This window comes from Gopherus flavomarginatus, chromosome 3 (genome assembly GCF_025201925.1).
Source record: "Gopherus flavomarginatus isolate rGopFla2 chromosome 3, rGopFla2.mat.asm, whole genome shotgun sequence".
Taxonomy (NCBI): Eukaryota; Metazoa; Chordata; order Testudines; family Testudinidae; genus Gopherus; species Gopherus flavomarginatus.
Genome location: NC_066619.1, coordinates 283,001,675 through 283,016,922, shown reverse-complemented (window position 1 = coordinate 283,016,922; position 15,248 = coordinate 283,001,675).

Genomic DNA, 15,248 nt, shown 5'->3' with positions numbered 1-15,248 from the left:
ATATATCATAGCTGAGCTGGGGCAACCAGAACTGCAAACAGCGTTTGAGGTGTGGGTGCACCACGGATTTACAGAGTGGCATTATGCTATTTACTGTCTTATTATTTATTCCTTTCCTAATGGGTCCTAACATTGTTAGCTTCTTTGACTGCTGCCGCAGGTTCGGGTTGTTTTGGAACTAGCTGGGTTTATCTCATAGCAAAGCACCTAATTATCACAAATACATATAGAAACTTGGCTTTAGAAAGGCACCAGGGAGGAGGGCAGATGCTGAGCTAAGCTCTATAGGTGTGGAGCAGGAGACAGGTCAGTGGGGTTACACTGCGCAGCCATATAATTGAGACTAGAGGGGCTGGATTCAAAGAAGTGCAACATCACCTTTTCTCCCAGTGCCGTTAAAAAACGCAGGGTCTTTTTGTGAGACTAGCTTTTTAAATCCCACAGTGTAGATTATTTCATTAGAGTTACTTTTTATTAGTTCATTAAAACACGCTGTTGTTTTCTTTTCTTTATAGGGACACTTTCAGCTTTGCGTAGGCCCACCATTTTGGCTGTGCACAGAAAAGCGGATTTTAAAAGAAACCGTAGAAATGCTCTCCTGAATTGGTCTTTTTTTTTTTTTTTTTTTACAATGCCAGTGATGCTTTATTTAGCTATTGACACTCTCCATCAATGTGGGATGCAAGGTGGTTTGTTTTGTTTGGGTTTTTTCCCCCACAGTCTTTCTTCCTTTCAGCTAAGAATAGTCTGTGTGCACGTGGCTTGAGTGCTTCGTTATGTTACATCTTCTAATAATTCTCTTAATAAAGAACCAGTTTAGTTTTACAAGCATGGCGGCCGCTCATGTTATTGCCCAGCACACAGTACATGAAACATGGTGGCAGCAGAGAGCGTGATTACCAGACCCTTGTCTCTGAGCCATGCACACAGGCCAGATGCTGAGATTGCACTGGGTGCTGCACTGATAGAGGTGTTGGCCGGTAGCAGAGCTGTTCAGCTAAGTTCCCCTCTGCCTGTGACTGACAGTTAAAGATGCCAGGGCCGTGGAATAATGTCTCTCAGCAAAAGTAGTGGGAACCCCTTGTCTTGAGCTGCTTAAAAATGCAGTGGGCAAAGTGCTTGTAACTATACAAATGGGGGCTAACCCTGCACTGTCTGGGGATGGGCTGATATGTAAGCTCCTTGGGGCTGTGTTAATTGGTTACAGTACAGGTGGTGGGTGAGCCTGGGGCCCTTAACCACTTGAGAAGTGCACCATGGGCTGCTGACGTGCATCCTGGGCGGTGCTTATTGCTGTGTCCCTCCGCTGTGAAAGGAAGGCCCAACCACCAGGCTGCCAGGAAGCAGCAGCGAAATGGCGACAAAGCCCTTTTCTCAACCACTTTGTTTTTTCGCTCAGGGGTTTGTGCCTTTCTTCAACATTCCTTGGCCTCTCTCTACCCAGCCCTCAGCCTTTTTTGAGCCCAGCAACCCTGCTGCTCTGCTAGGCACAGCTCAGGGCCTAGGAGCTTCTTTCCACTCGGGTTCTTCTCATCTAAAGAACTACTTTGAACCATTGAGCAGCTCCCAGTTTAGCTCCGACACTAGAGTGTGGGTTAAAAGACTGTCTGCTAGGGCAGCTTGGCATGTTGGGACAAGGGCATTTTTAAGTGGTCACGTGTTTCTTCAGCCTCCTCACCTCAACTGCCATCCCCGCTCCCCATCATTCACCTCATAGGCTGCCTTGTCTTTGTCCTCCCTCCTCCCTCATGAACTTTTCCTCTTCTCCTTCGCTGACAATAAAGGGCATGGGGATTGTTTGTGTGCCAGGGTCTTTATGTGCTGAGCGCTCCACTGGGATTGGTGCATGGCTGTGTCATCATCAAAAAGGCCTGACCAGCCAATCAGAATGCAGCATTGGACCATCTGCGACCTGTGCCCTGCCCCAGCCAAATGCTAATAGATCTTTTTGCCCTCTGATATCTAAGGCCTGGTCTGCACACAGTGTTTGTACCAGTATACCTACGCTGGTTAGGGTGTAGGGTGACCAGACAGCAAGTGTGAAAAATCGTGAGGGGGTGGGGGGTAAGAGGAGCCTATATAAGAAAAAGAACCAAAAGTCAGGACTGTCCCTATAAAATTGGGACATCTGGTCACCCTATTAGGGCATGAGGATTTTTTTTAACCAAACTAGTCAGATCAGCATATACCTACAGACAGGTGCTTTAGATACATGTAGCAACCTGCATGGAACTTGAAGGGAGGTGCCCAGGTTGCTGAAGGGAACAGTTTGGAGGAGACACCAGGAAGTTAGTCTGTGTGCACATGGCTTGAGTGCTTCGTTATGTTACATCTTCTAATAATTCTCTTAATAAAGAACCAGTTTAGTTTTACAAGCATGGCGGCCGCTCATGTTATTGCCCAGCACACAGTACATGAAACATGGTGGCAGCAGAGAGCGTGATTACCAGACCCTTGTCTCTGAGCCATGCACACAGGCCAGATGCTGAGATTGCACTGGGTGCTGCACTGATAGAGGTGTTGGCCGGTAGCAGAGCTGTTCAGCTAAGTTCCCCTCTGCCTGTGACTGACAGTTAAAGATGCCAGGGCCGTGGAATAATGTCTCTCAGCAAAAGTAGTGGGAACCCCTTGTCTTGAGCTGCTTAAAAATGCAGTGGGCAAAGTGCTTGTAAGTATACAAATGGGGGCTAACCCTGCACTGTCCGGGGATGGGCTGATATGTAAGCTCCTTGGGGCTGTGTTAATTGGTTACAGTACAGGTGGTGGGTGAGCCTGGGGCCCTTAACCACTTGAGAAGTGCACCATGGGCTGCTGACGTGCATCCTGGGCGGTGCTTATTGCTGTGTCCCTCCGCTGTGAAAGGAAGGCCCAACCACCAGGCTGCCAGGAAACAGCAGCGAAATGGCGACAAAGCCCTTTTCTCAACCACTTTGGTTTTTCGCTCAGGGGTTTGTGCCTTTCTTCAACATTCCTTGGCCTCTCTCTACCCAGCCCTCAGCCTTTTTGAGCCCAGCAACCCTGCTGCTCTGCTAGGCACAGCTCAGGGCCTAGGAGCTTCTTTCCACTCGGGTTCTTCTCATCTAAAGAACTACTTTGAACCATTGAGCAGCTCCCAGTTTAGCTCCGACACTAGAGTGTGGGTTAAAAGACTGTCTGCTAGGGCAGCTTGGCATGTTGGGACAAGGGCATTTTTAAGTGGTCACGTGTTTCTTCAGCCTCCTCACCTCAACTGCCATCCCCGCTCCCCATCATTCACCTCATAGGCTGCCTTGTCTTTGTCCTCCCTCCTCCCTCATGAACTTTTCCTCTTCTCCTTCGCTGACAATAAAGGGCATGGGGATTGTTTGTGTGCCAGGGGCTTTATGTGCTGAGCGCTCCACTGGGATAGGTGCATGGCTGTGTCATCATCAAAAAGGCCTGACCAGCCAATCAGAATGCAGCATTGGACCATCTGCGACCTGTGCCCTGCCCCAGCCAAATGCTAATAGATCTTTTTGCCCTCTGATATCTAAGGCCTGGTCTGCACACAGTGTTTGTACCAGTATACCTACGCTGGTTAGGGTGTAGGGTGACCAGACAGCAAGTGTGAAAAATCGTGAGGGGGTGGGGGGTAAGAGGAGCCTATATAAGAAAAAGAACCAAAAGTCAGGACTGTCCCTATAAAATTGGGACATCTGGTCACCCTATTAGGGCATGAGGATTTTTTTTAACCAAACTAGTCAGATCAGCATATACCTACAGACAGGTGCTTTAGATACATGTAGCAACCTGCATGGAACTTGAAGGGAGGTGCCCAGGTTGCTGAAGGGAACAGTTTGGAGGAGACACCAGGAAGTTAGTCTGTGTGCACATGGCTTGCGTGCTTCGTTATGTTACATCTTCTAATAATTCTCTTAATAAAGAACCAGTTTAGTTTTACAAGCATGGCGGCCGCTCATGTTATTGCCCAGCACACAGTACATGAAACATGGTGGCAGCAGAGAGCGTGATTACCAGGCAGACAAATCAGCACTTAGAAATAGAGGAACCAGGCAGCACGGAGGGATTAGTTTATTCCTGTATGGTAATAAGCTATATTGGCATAACTCCAGCCACACTAGGTAGGTTGTACCACACTAACTCTACCAGTATGGCTAAAATGGTACAACATTTGTGTATAGTGAAGGTCAGAGCCAGCTCCAGGCACCAGCCAAGCAAGCTCGTGCTTGGGGTGGCAGATTCTGAGGGGGGGCATTCCCTCTAATCCTTTTTTTTTTTTCCTTCGCCGCTTCGGCCGCCCTGCAGGTTTTTTTCTTTTTGGTTCGCTGCTCCGGCTGCCCTGTAGGGGGCGGCGGCACAGAGGAGGGGGGCGCCCTGCTGGGAGAGGGCTGCACCCTCCGTCTGCCCCAGCTGGTGCCAGGTCTGTAGCAAGTCCAGCAGCCTGCATCCTTCCCTCCCAGCCGACCAGAGGAGCGCGGCGCCCTCCCAGCAGGCGGAACAGCGGAAGCCCTGGCCGCCCACCTTCTCTCTCCGCCCTCGCTCCCTCTCCCTCACCCCTGATGCATGGGGCAAGTCTGCAGCACAGGGAGTCCCCCCTACCCGTGCTCTGGCTGCTCTGCACGGTTTTTTTTGCTCTGCTGCTCTGGCCACCCCGCACGTTTGCTTTTTTTTTTTTTTTTTTTGCTTGGGACAGCAAAAAAGCCAGAGCCAGCCCTGGTGAAGGTGCAAGTGCATCCCATTTGCCTAATAGGGAATCTTTGTTTAAGAGATCTATAGCGAAAGGGGGAAGGAATGAGTTGGATCTGGTTCATTGTTGCTAGGCAGATGCACAATTAGCACTCCACATGCAGCAGGTTCTGGAATTGGGTGTGGCAGACTTGGGCATGCTCAGTAGGTTCCCTGTTGCTGGACTCAGACAGACGCCACGAGGACAACGAGTCAGGGCAGCTGCTTTACAAAAGCCCATTTTGCAGCAGGGCATGTTTTTCTAAAAAGCTATATACTTCACGGAGTGGTTGGTTAATTAGCTGACTGAGTAATGTCAGTAGGGAAGGAGGAAAAGTCTGCATGGATTCCAGCTGAAGAGTTTTACAAGCAAGAGGAGGGAAGATGTTGCCTTTGACTCAGCAGACTGTATAGATCAGCGATCCTCAGACCTCAGTGCTTCCGGAGTCAGATTAGCACTCAGCATTACCCAAAAGAGCCACAGTCATGTGAATTCATTGTGTCCTTTCACAAGGACTGACCAAGTATCACTATCTTATCAACCATGATTGGTTAATGACATAGTGAAAGCATCCTGATTTGTTAATAACTTAGACTGGTTAATAATTAAATCACGCATGGTTTAATATCATGTGCTGCAAAGAGCTGCAGGAAACACACTAAAGAGCTACTTGAGGCTCATGACCCACAGTCTGAGTGTCACTGCTATAGTGTTTGGTGATCAAAGCCTGTAAATGAGAGTCAAGTGAACTCAACCTAAGCTTTTGGGAACTCTAAGCTTCTTCTCACTGTGTTTCTGTGGGGACTGACCTGTTTAGATTTAACTTGTTTTCTGTATTTATGTTTATGGACAACTGTGACGATAAAGTATGCGGATTATAAAGTAGCCATGTTATGTTGTAGAAATTAAGTCGTAGTTGTTACTATTATTATTTATTATGTTTCTTCATTATAAGATTTTATAAAGTTGGTACCTAAGAATTAAGTTAATTCCTTTTGTTCTTTTTGGACTTGATTGTGGGGCACTGACCCTGTGCAATCCTTGCTGAAAATCCTCAATGGCTGAATTCCAGTTCTCCATGTGCTTTTCTAGGGGAGTTGTTTTTAGGTACTAGGAAAAGGGCAATGAAATAAATTCTACCCCACCCAAAGGTTATATAAGATCCTATATGCAGAAGGAAGCGTCCATGTCCCATGGCATGAGCAGCACGGTCACGCACAGTAACCATGGTCTTATCTCCAATTCTTTTCCTTACACAGTTTAAAGAGAGAGGTGGGTTCAGCTTCTCATTTGTGGCATGTAACAAGATAGAATTCATTATGGGCTGTGTCTGATTCCACAAACAAACCTTATGAGCCACTGGGGGGGCACTAACTTTGTATACATTGTTCTCCATTCCCTGTAGGAGAGGAGATCTTGGCTACTAATCTGTAAGAGGAAATTACAAGGCCCAGACACCACCTAAGTCCCAAAACAAGGGGCTCAAGTGGGCCTTGCACTGACCCTATACAGGGGTGAATTCCACCCCAAGTTACTGTCTCTTGCCCTTAACACATATTGAGAAAGAATCTACATCCCTGAAAATCTGGGTAATGATTCACCTCATAAGTGCTGGGAAAAAATCACATTCAAAGTAATTGTTTAGGGCGTGAATGTTATTATTTTACTAACTGAGCCATCAGGTTAAAGGGTTTTTAAAAGATTAACTCAAACCCTCTCAAATAATTAGAGTTAAATGACACGTAAACAGTCATCTGAATTAATTTCTGAACTTGGTTGGCTGCATTACTGAATGCATCAATAGGCAGCCAGTGCTTTTTACAGGACTAAGCAGGGAAGACTAAATTCCCATAAGAATCAATAAAGGCACTATTGTTTTATTTTTTTCCCACATTAATAAACTCTGCAAACATTTTTGGATGCACCTGTGAAAAATGTTGCTTTCTTGCCTGGGACATTCATTGGGTGCCGATATGGTGCGCATCACACACGCACCCGCCCACCCACCCCTTATTTCATCCATCAGGGGCAGAAGAGAACACACAAATGGACAGTACCGTTTAGAATCGAATGTGGTTAGCATATGATAACGAACAGAATATGTGTATTTCTGTGCCCCACGAATTCCTGCTGAATGAAAACAGACATGTATCTATCGTACACATTATACGTATACTAACCAAGCTAGAGTCAATGTTTTTAAATGCATCTGCTTTTATTCCAGACATTTAGAAGTGTTACATAAAGTGTTGTGATTGATAAATCTATTGAGAAGGTTAAAAAGACTCTGTGTGCGTTTTGGAGCTGATTGAAATTGACAGAGGTATATGTGCTTGTAAAGTTACATTATAATAACTGCTGGAAGACAAGACATTTCAGAAAGATAATACCCCTGTTTTTTCTCATGATTTACAGCTTGCCATTCAATACAATTATAAGGTGCTTTCAAATTGGAGTGGCTTGTTTTCTGAAGAGTGATTTCTTTAGACAGGTTAAGGGCACATGAGAATGTCATTTACAAAACATTTTTTAAAAAGAACGTTTCTTAAAGGGAACTAGGCAGATTTCAAGGTCTGTAAATAACCAGTGTTGTCAGTACTGTTTTGAGCCCACATACTTTGCACACATGACACCAGTAACTCTAAGCTAGTTCTTCAGCATAGCTGCCCCATTTCACTAGTTTCTTTGTAGCCTAAGAATTTTTAGTGCACAGCTTCTGTCTCTGCTGCAATATGCCGAACAGCACCAAGAAACTTCCCAAACACAGCTGAGTGGCCTATCAGAGCGCCTGTGTTCTGAGTCATACGCTTTTAAAAGGAAGAGACAGCTACAGCTCTCTTGATATGCGGCATCAACAGAACCCTGAGATCTCCACGGTCAGTTTTAGCCAATTGTTTCAGTGTCACATTTTTATTTCATATTTCAGACAAAACCAGACACCAGGCATGCCCCCTTCCTGCTCTACTACTGCACAAAGCTACTTCTATGTCTGCTGTTATGTCGACACTGTGAGAGGGGTGTGTGCCTCCCCAGCGCACATACACACACGCTTACTGAGCCAGTGCGAGTATAAATTGCAGGCTGGCCATGGTAGCACGGCCAGTGGTGTTGGAGGCACAACGGAGCTGGTTTCAGGTCAGTTTGTGCTACCATGGCTACACCGTTATTGATATGAGCGTAGCTATGTGCACATGAGCAGGGGAATCACACAGAGTACACATAGCCGACACTGCGCTGAGCAGTCGACTGGATTCACTGGGTCAGGAAGACTTATCGACCAGAAGCCACCCCCTGTGCTCCTCACTTAGGCAAAACTCCCATTGGCTTCACTCTTAGTGCTACTCATATAACACAATACACATGCTATAAAGACAATTATGGAGCCAGATCTTCAGCTCCTGCAATTCGGAATAGCTCCCCGGATGTCAGCAGTGCTACACCGATTTAGAGCCGCTGGGGACCTGGCCCGCATGGCCCTGCCCTGGAGAGCTTACACTCGAACCGTGGGCAATAAGTAACACGTGAACACTCAGTAAGAGGAGTTTGGCTTAAGTTGCAGGATTGGGCTTTCGTTACCAAGCCCTAAACAAAACCAGGGAGAGAGAAGATAGCTGACGACGCTCAAGGAACCCAGCTTTGACTCTAAAGGTCAGGGCTGGTGCAAGGAAGTTTCGCGCCCTAGGCGAAACTTTCACTTGCGCCCCCCCAGCCCTGCAGCAGCTCCCCACCCCCCCTCCTCCCTGAGGCGCCTCCCCTCCGTGGCAGCTCCCCACCCCTTGGCCCGGGGAACCATGTGGTACCTCCCTATCCCAGCTCACCTCTGCTCCGCATCCTCCCCGAGCACGCTGCCCCCACTCTAATTATCCTCCCAGGCTTGCGGCGCCAAACAGCTGATTGCAAGCCTGGGAGGTGGGAGAATTAGAGTGGGAGAAGTGTGCTCGAAGAGGATGCGGAGCAGAGGTGAGGAGCCCTGTGGCAGCTCCCCCGCCGCCCTGAGGCACCCCCGCGGCAGCTCCCCACCCCCTGGCCCGGGGAGCTGCGCGGTACCTCCCCACCCCAGCTTACCTCTGCTCCGCATTCAGCTGAGCACACTGTCCCCGTTCTAATTCTCCTCCCGTGCTTGCGGCGCCAAACAGCTGATTGGTGCTGCAAGCCTAGAAGGCGGGAGAAGCAAAGCAGCGACTGCACGGTGGAACCCCTGAGCTGCCGGCGGCACACTGACACAGGGGAACCCCTAGGCTGCTGGTGGCAGCTCAGACTCCCTCTCCCTCCCAGCGCAGCGGCCGCGCCCCTAAATCTTGGCGCTCTAGGCAACCGCCTAGTTGGCCTAAATGGTAGCACTGGCCCTGCTAAAGATATGCATGAAGCAGACATGAAAAAGGCAGAAGACATTAGGTATCTCTATTGTAATCGACAAGAACTGTGCTATATTGTAAGTGTTGTTTTACAAAGTGTATTAAACAAAAGGAGCTATTGCTATGCTGAATGCTAGGTGTCTATTTCCTATCCCAGCCTTGGTGAGGACAGTGTCATGGCTGGACGGAAAGGACAGGCAAGCCGATTTTCTGCCTGGGCTGGTACATTTTCATGACTACTTTGCCAGCTGCTCTAGCAAGGATGAAATACATGTTATCGCTTAGCAGCGTCGTCTTTCATTTGTAAGATTTTGTGTCCCATTACAGGTTTACATTATTGCTTGCAAGTGACCACAGCAGCTCTAAGTTGTGATGTGTCTGCAATGAGCACTTTGTGGCCCAGTCCCTCAGATGGTGCAGTCCCATGGAAGTTAATGGAGCTAGACTGATTCATGTCAGATGAGGATCCGGCCCTGTGGTTCCATTTGTCATGTGACCGATGTAGCTCCCTTTTCTCTGTGTTACCTTATGTGTACTGGTGATGAGACTTATTGTGGCTTGGGCATCTGTATAACCTCTGGCTGTGGCTAGCTGTAGAAAGATGGCCTGGATGATGCATTAGGCTTTTCCCATCTGTAGAGACTATAATATAGCCCAGCAGCTACCCCTGCTGCCCTGAGCATGTTAATAAGGCCTGGTCTATGCTAGAAAATAAGGCTGGCATAACTACGTCACTCAGGGGTGTGAAAAATCCACCCCCCTGAGCAGTGGAGTTAAACTGACCTAAGTCTCTCTGTAGCCAGCTCTAGGTCGATGGAAGAATTCTTCCACCACCCTAGCTACCGCCTCTGGGGGAGGTGGATTACTTACGCTGACGGGCGAATCCCTCCTGTCGGCGTAGGTAGTGTCTATATGGAAGCACTACACCAGCACTCCTGCAGCTGTGCCACGGTCGTGTTTTACCTGTAGCCAAGCCCTTAAACAAAGTGGGGAAACAGCCCCTTGGCTAATGGTTGAAGTGAAGCGGCAACAGTTTCCTCAGACAAGGTTTCCTCGGGGCTGCCCAGGCACGCGTCCAGCATGGACCTATGGCTATAACGTCATGGCTCTCCCCACTCCTGCATGAAAGTGCAAAGCAGCTGCCTCTGTGGCACCATCCCCACATAGGGCGACCAGATGTCCCGATTTTATAGGGAAAGTCCTGCTTTTGGGGGCTTTTTCTTATATAGGCTCCTATTACTCTGCAGCCCGTCCCAATTTTTTACACTTGCTGTCTGGTCACCCTATTCCCACAGAGCACCTGGAATCTGGATGTGGGGAACGGAGCAGGAGGCTCTTGTGAAGCATATATTGCCCTCCTGTTGGTGAAGAATCTGCTCCAAAGTTAACATCGCCTAAGCCTGGAATCACCAGCAGCCATGCAGGTGGCCCTGGAGCTGACACTGAGGAGCAGAGCTGCTGCATGGACAGTCCTAGCCTTTGGCAGCTCTCCCAGGAGTGGCAGGTCTCTGAAACTCCTTGTTCAAGACAGTGCGTGAGGTGAATTTTCCTGTCCCACCGCCCCCTCCTGCTGGGATCTCCCACAGCAGAAGGTGATCCAGCTGATTCCTGCCTGGGTCATACTCTGACAACCCTCCCGTCGACATGCCAGCCTGCCCTGGGAGCAGCCGATGCAAACACATCTCCCACAAGGGACTCAAACTTCTTGCTGGCTCCTTTTGCTGCAAACTGGGCCTCGTTATTTCTTAATTAACATACCCAAGAAATCAATTAACTGCTACATTTCTAATTAAATACTACGGGAGACGATCATCTCATTATTATCTGCTGAGGTGAACAACTCGATGTGGTTTATTTACCATTTCTCCCACTTCCCCAATTATGGGAAATAATAAATGCAAATGACGGTGCTGTTCTCACAGATTCCAAACTCCTTTTGTACATTAGGAAAGTCGGAGAGATTAATTAGCTATTAAGTGAATGTGCATAATGTTATCATTAGCTGTTGTGTGTATTGGTTTTGGCACAATTTGCTGTCCTAATAAACAGTACTAATGTGCTCTCACTCTCCCAGTGCCATGCCTTTCATTTCTAATATTGCACAAATAGCAAAGTGCGTGTGTCTGTTCTCTGCAAATGCACGCTAGCAATCAGGTTCGATTATTACTTGGGCCAGATTCTGATCTCATTTACATCTGGTCTAAACCTGGGATAACTCCACTGAAGTCAGTGAGTGGGGTTACTCCGGATTTACTACAGGTCCATTTGAGAACAGAATTTGGGCCATTCTTTTTTGGACTTTTACAAGTAAACAGAGATACAACATTTTGAGAAAGTGATTAGTGATTTGGGGTGCATCCATTTTTTGGGGGGACTGCAGGGGAGTAAGCTGAAACCCTAAAGGGGCCCAATTTTTAGGAAACAGTGAGCTACCGCCCTCTAAAAATCAGGCCCCTTTTCAAAGTGTTTCAGGCTGGATCTCCAAAAATCACTAGTTATCCTTGAAAATCTGAGTTAAAGATTTCAGAGCTCATTGTGTTTAGTGGTCCAGTAAGTTTGGGCATTCTGAGCCTGTTCTGGAATTGATCATATTTTCACATTATCGTGTCACATCATTTGAGGAATAAGTAAACAACATCAGAAGCCTAAACGAAGAGATTCGTCATTCCTAACAATCAGTACCAAGATCGCGCTAAACCCAGTTTACAGGGAATACAGTGCAAAACCAGCAAGGTGAGGTTTATCCACCACCTATACGTGAGCAGCAAGTCTGCAGTACAAGTTTCAAGTATTCTGTGGGGAATGCAGACGTTGCGTACCCAACTGCAAGTGAAACAGGCTTTTTGAGCCTAATTGTTCCTTAGGCAAGCGAATGCCTGAGCATCAACCACGAGGTTTGTCTTTGCTGAACCACTCTGCTGCTTTCACTGCCACCCAAATCCATTGCAAACCCTTCTAAAAAATGTGTCGGTGACTTAAAAAAAAAAATCAGGTCTGATTCAACATGGCAGCACCCCGGATTTAAACTGGGTTAACTCCACGGATTTCAGTGGATGTACAACAGCTTAAAACTGGAGTCGTGAACCTCCATGGTGAGTCTGGCCCATTATTACTGGTCTGGATTTGTGCAGCACATTGCACAATGGGGTCCTGGTCCCTACCTGGGACTGATGTTGTGTACACGATGCTTTAGAGACAGCTCCTGCCCCCAAAAGCTTAAAAATCCCAAAAGGCTTGAGTGTCCTCTCATACTATTGATTTCAATGGGGTTACTGCTGATTTACACCTTCTAATTTTTTTTAGAGTCACTGTTTCCAAGAGTAGACAAAGGTTTCTAACCATTAGAGGAGTGAAGTTCTGGAACAGCCTTCCAAGGAGCATGGTGGGAGCAAAAGACATATCTGGCTTTAAGACTAAGCTTGATAAGTTTATGGAAGGGATGGTATGATGGGATAGCTTAATTTTGGCAATTGATCTTTGATCATCAGCAGATAAGTATGCCCAGTGGTCGGTGATGGGATGTTGGATGGGATGGGATCTGAGTTACTGCCGAGAATTCTTTCCTGGGTGCTGGCTGGTGAGTCTTGCCCACATGCTCAGGGTTTAGCTGATCGCCATATTTGGGGTCAGGAAGGAATTTTCCTCCAGGGCAGATTGGCAGAGGCCCTGGAGGTTTTTCGCCTTCCTCTGCAGCGTGGGGCATGGGTCACTTGCTGGTGGATTCTCTGCAGCTTGAGGTCTTCAAACCACAATTTGAGGACTTCAATAACTCAGGCATAGGTTAGGGGTTTGTTATAGAAGTGGATGGGTAGGGTTCTGTGGCCTGCTTTGTGCAGGAGGTCAGACTAGATGATCACATTGGTCCCTTCTGACCCTAAACTCTATGAGTCTATAAGTGAAAGGCGAGTGGACACATGCATATTACACTTGCCAGTGCGTCGGCCAATATGGTGCTGAGTTAGACAATGACCAGCGGGAAGAAAGAGAAGGCTGAGAAAAGGTGAGACATGAAATCAGTGTATATATATGATAAAACTCCCTATATTATACTGATAGCCAGGGCAATGGCCAGCCAATCCAGAGAGATTGCAGGAGGGGTTTGAGGGAGCAAGCCTGCTGGAGGAAGGGCACTGCCCTGGGTCAGTATGTGTAGCACCTACCCCTAAAGGCACTAGTTTCTCAGGCCTCAGGTGGCTGGAAAAGTGCTCAGCAGAAGGCACTCTCCAGCGGGAGCAGACTACTGCTCTTCAGCGATATTTACCTTTTTTCCCCGATTGGCTTCAGGGAGGGAGCTGTGCACATACCTGGTCATTTACCCGGCACAACGTGGCTGTCTTTGGTGCTCCCCAACCTCTTTGGGAGCGTGTCCAACTCCTGCCCTCAGACACTGAGTAGTGTCCCACTGACCGCTCTCACTCCTCGGTTCAGGATTTGGGCCATAATTTTCCAAGGAATGTCTGAGCACAGGCCACGTTGAAAGGATCGCTGGCAAATAATCTCCAAGTTTGTCTGGATTTCTTCTTGGAAGCCCCAAACCCTGTGCTACTGTACACCATGCGGAGGAACCATTCTGAGTGCTGGATTTCTCCAGCCCAGTTTGTTAAGCGTATTAGAGAAGGAACCACGCCTTTCGTGGCAGATGTCAAACTGAGCCAAAGCAGTGGTCTGCTGAAGATGTTGCCTGCTCCACTTTATGTTAAAAAATCTTATCCCTCATTAGTCCAACCCATCTCCCGTGTCCCCTTGGTTTCTGTCCCCCGTGGACAGAGTCTTTATTTGTAGATCCCCGTCGCACCTAATGCTAGTTCCATGCTGGTGGAATGCCACTGATGTAAATGGTGCTATTCCAAATTGACAACAGGGTGAGAAGTTCCTGGATCAGCAATCATTGCCAGTAGGAGATATCACAGAGAATAATCTTGCATTGGAAACAGGATGGACATGATAAGCCAACAGGTCATTCCCATTCCTGATTCTGCTTTCCCACAGCATCTGCTCCAAACCATTCAGGGAAAGGCTGACTGGAGACAGAGGAGAAAACAGGGAAGCATTTTGGGTATTAAAAGTGGGAGGAGAGAGAATGGCCCAACAAGAAGAGGTGGAGCGGGGAGATCACCAGGTGGGTGGGGAAAGAAATACAAAGGAGAGAGGAGACAGATGAATGACACGAAGGGGACTGAAAAGGATTCAGTGTGCAAAACGGTGCTAAAGAGGAGTCTGGTAACAGAGAGACACCTATTTCCTTCACTCCCTGCCCTCTCCTATACTGCTACCACTCCGTGTGATAAAGGGGAGTTGAGTATGTTCCATCTCCTGTTTTCACTATGGGTTATCACCATGTAGCACTCTCAATCCGAGGTGGATCTCCTGACCATGTCAGTGGAGGTTACACATGCTTAATGGGGGCAAAATAAAGCCCTAAATATTCCAGGCCAGATACACTGGTTGCTTTGAGCAGCACAAGTGATGCAGAACAGGTAGAGAGAGCCAGTAGAACTTGCCCTCCCTCTTTGGGAAGCACGAGGTCCATGGCAGAAAAGGATGCGGTTACTTTCGCAGGCGCACTTCCAGCTGGCCCCTTAGGATGATTTCTAAAATCACCTGCCTATGTCATCTGTACAGCAGTTACAGTATGGGGCAGGTCTCTGGTCTGCGTTATGCAGGAGGTCAACTATATGATCACAATGATCCCTTTTGGCCTTGGAATCTATGAACAGGAGACCTGTGCTGCTACATTTCTAACAGACAATGGGACTCTAAATCTAGAAATATGGCCAGCAGCCACAGACACTTTGTCCACAAGATTGGAGAGGAATTCCTCCCTGCGCCCAACCCCAAAAACCAGGGAGAAACTGTCCCTGTGACATTTTATCTCCTCCACCTCCACCCTTATTTTTTTTAACCTCCACCACTGAGAGAGTGCAAAGGGGTAACATGATTGTTTTGATGCCAGCAGAAAGCGCTCTTGGCTTCTGCTGTTTCCTCAACTGGATAAAAGGAGAATGGGTCAAGGGCAGAGCTGAGATGATCCACTTCTGCGCTTTGTGGAGAATTGTGAATACTTCACTGGACCTTCAAGGATGGCAGTTACTCCAGGTAGCCTCATGTTCTATTAGGATGGTTTTCAGGGTACTGGACCTTTTAAAATTTTAAGGAGTCTATCTCCTGTGCAGCTGTTCGTTTCATAA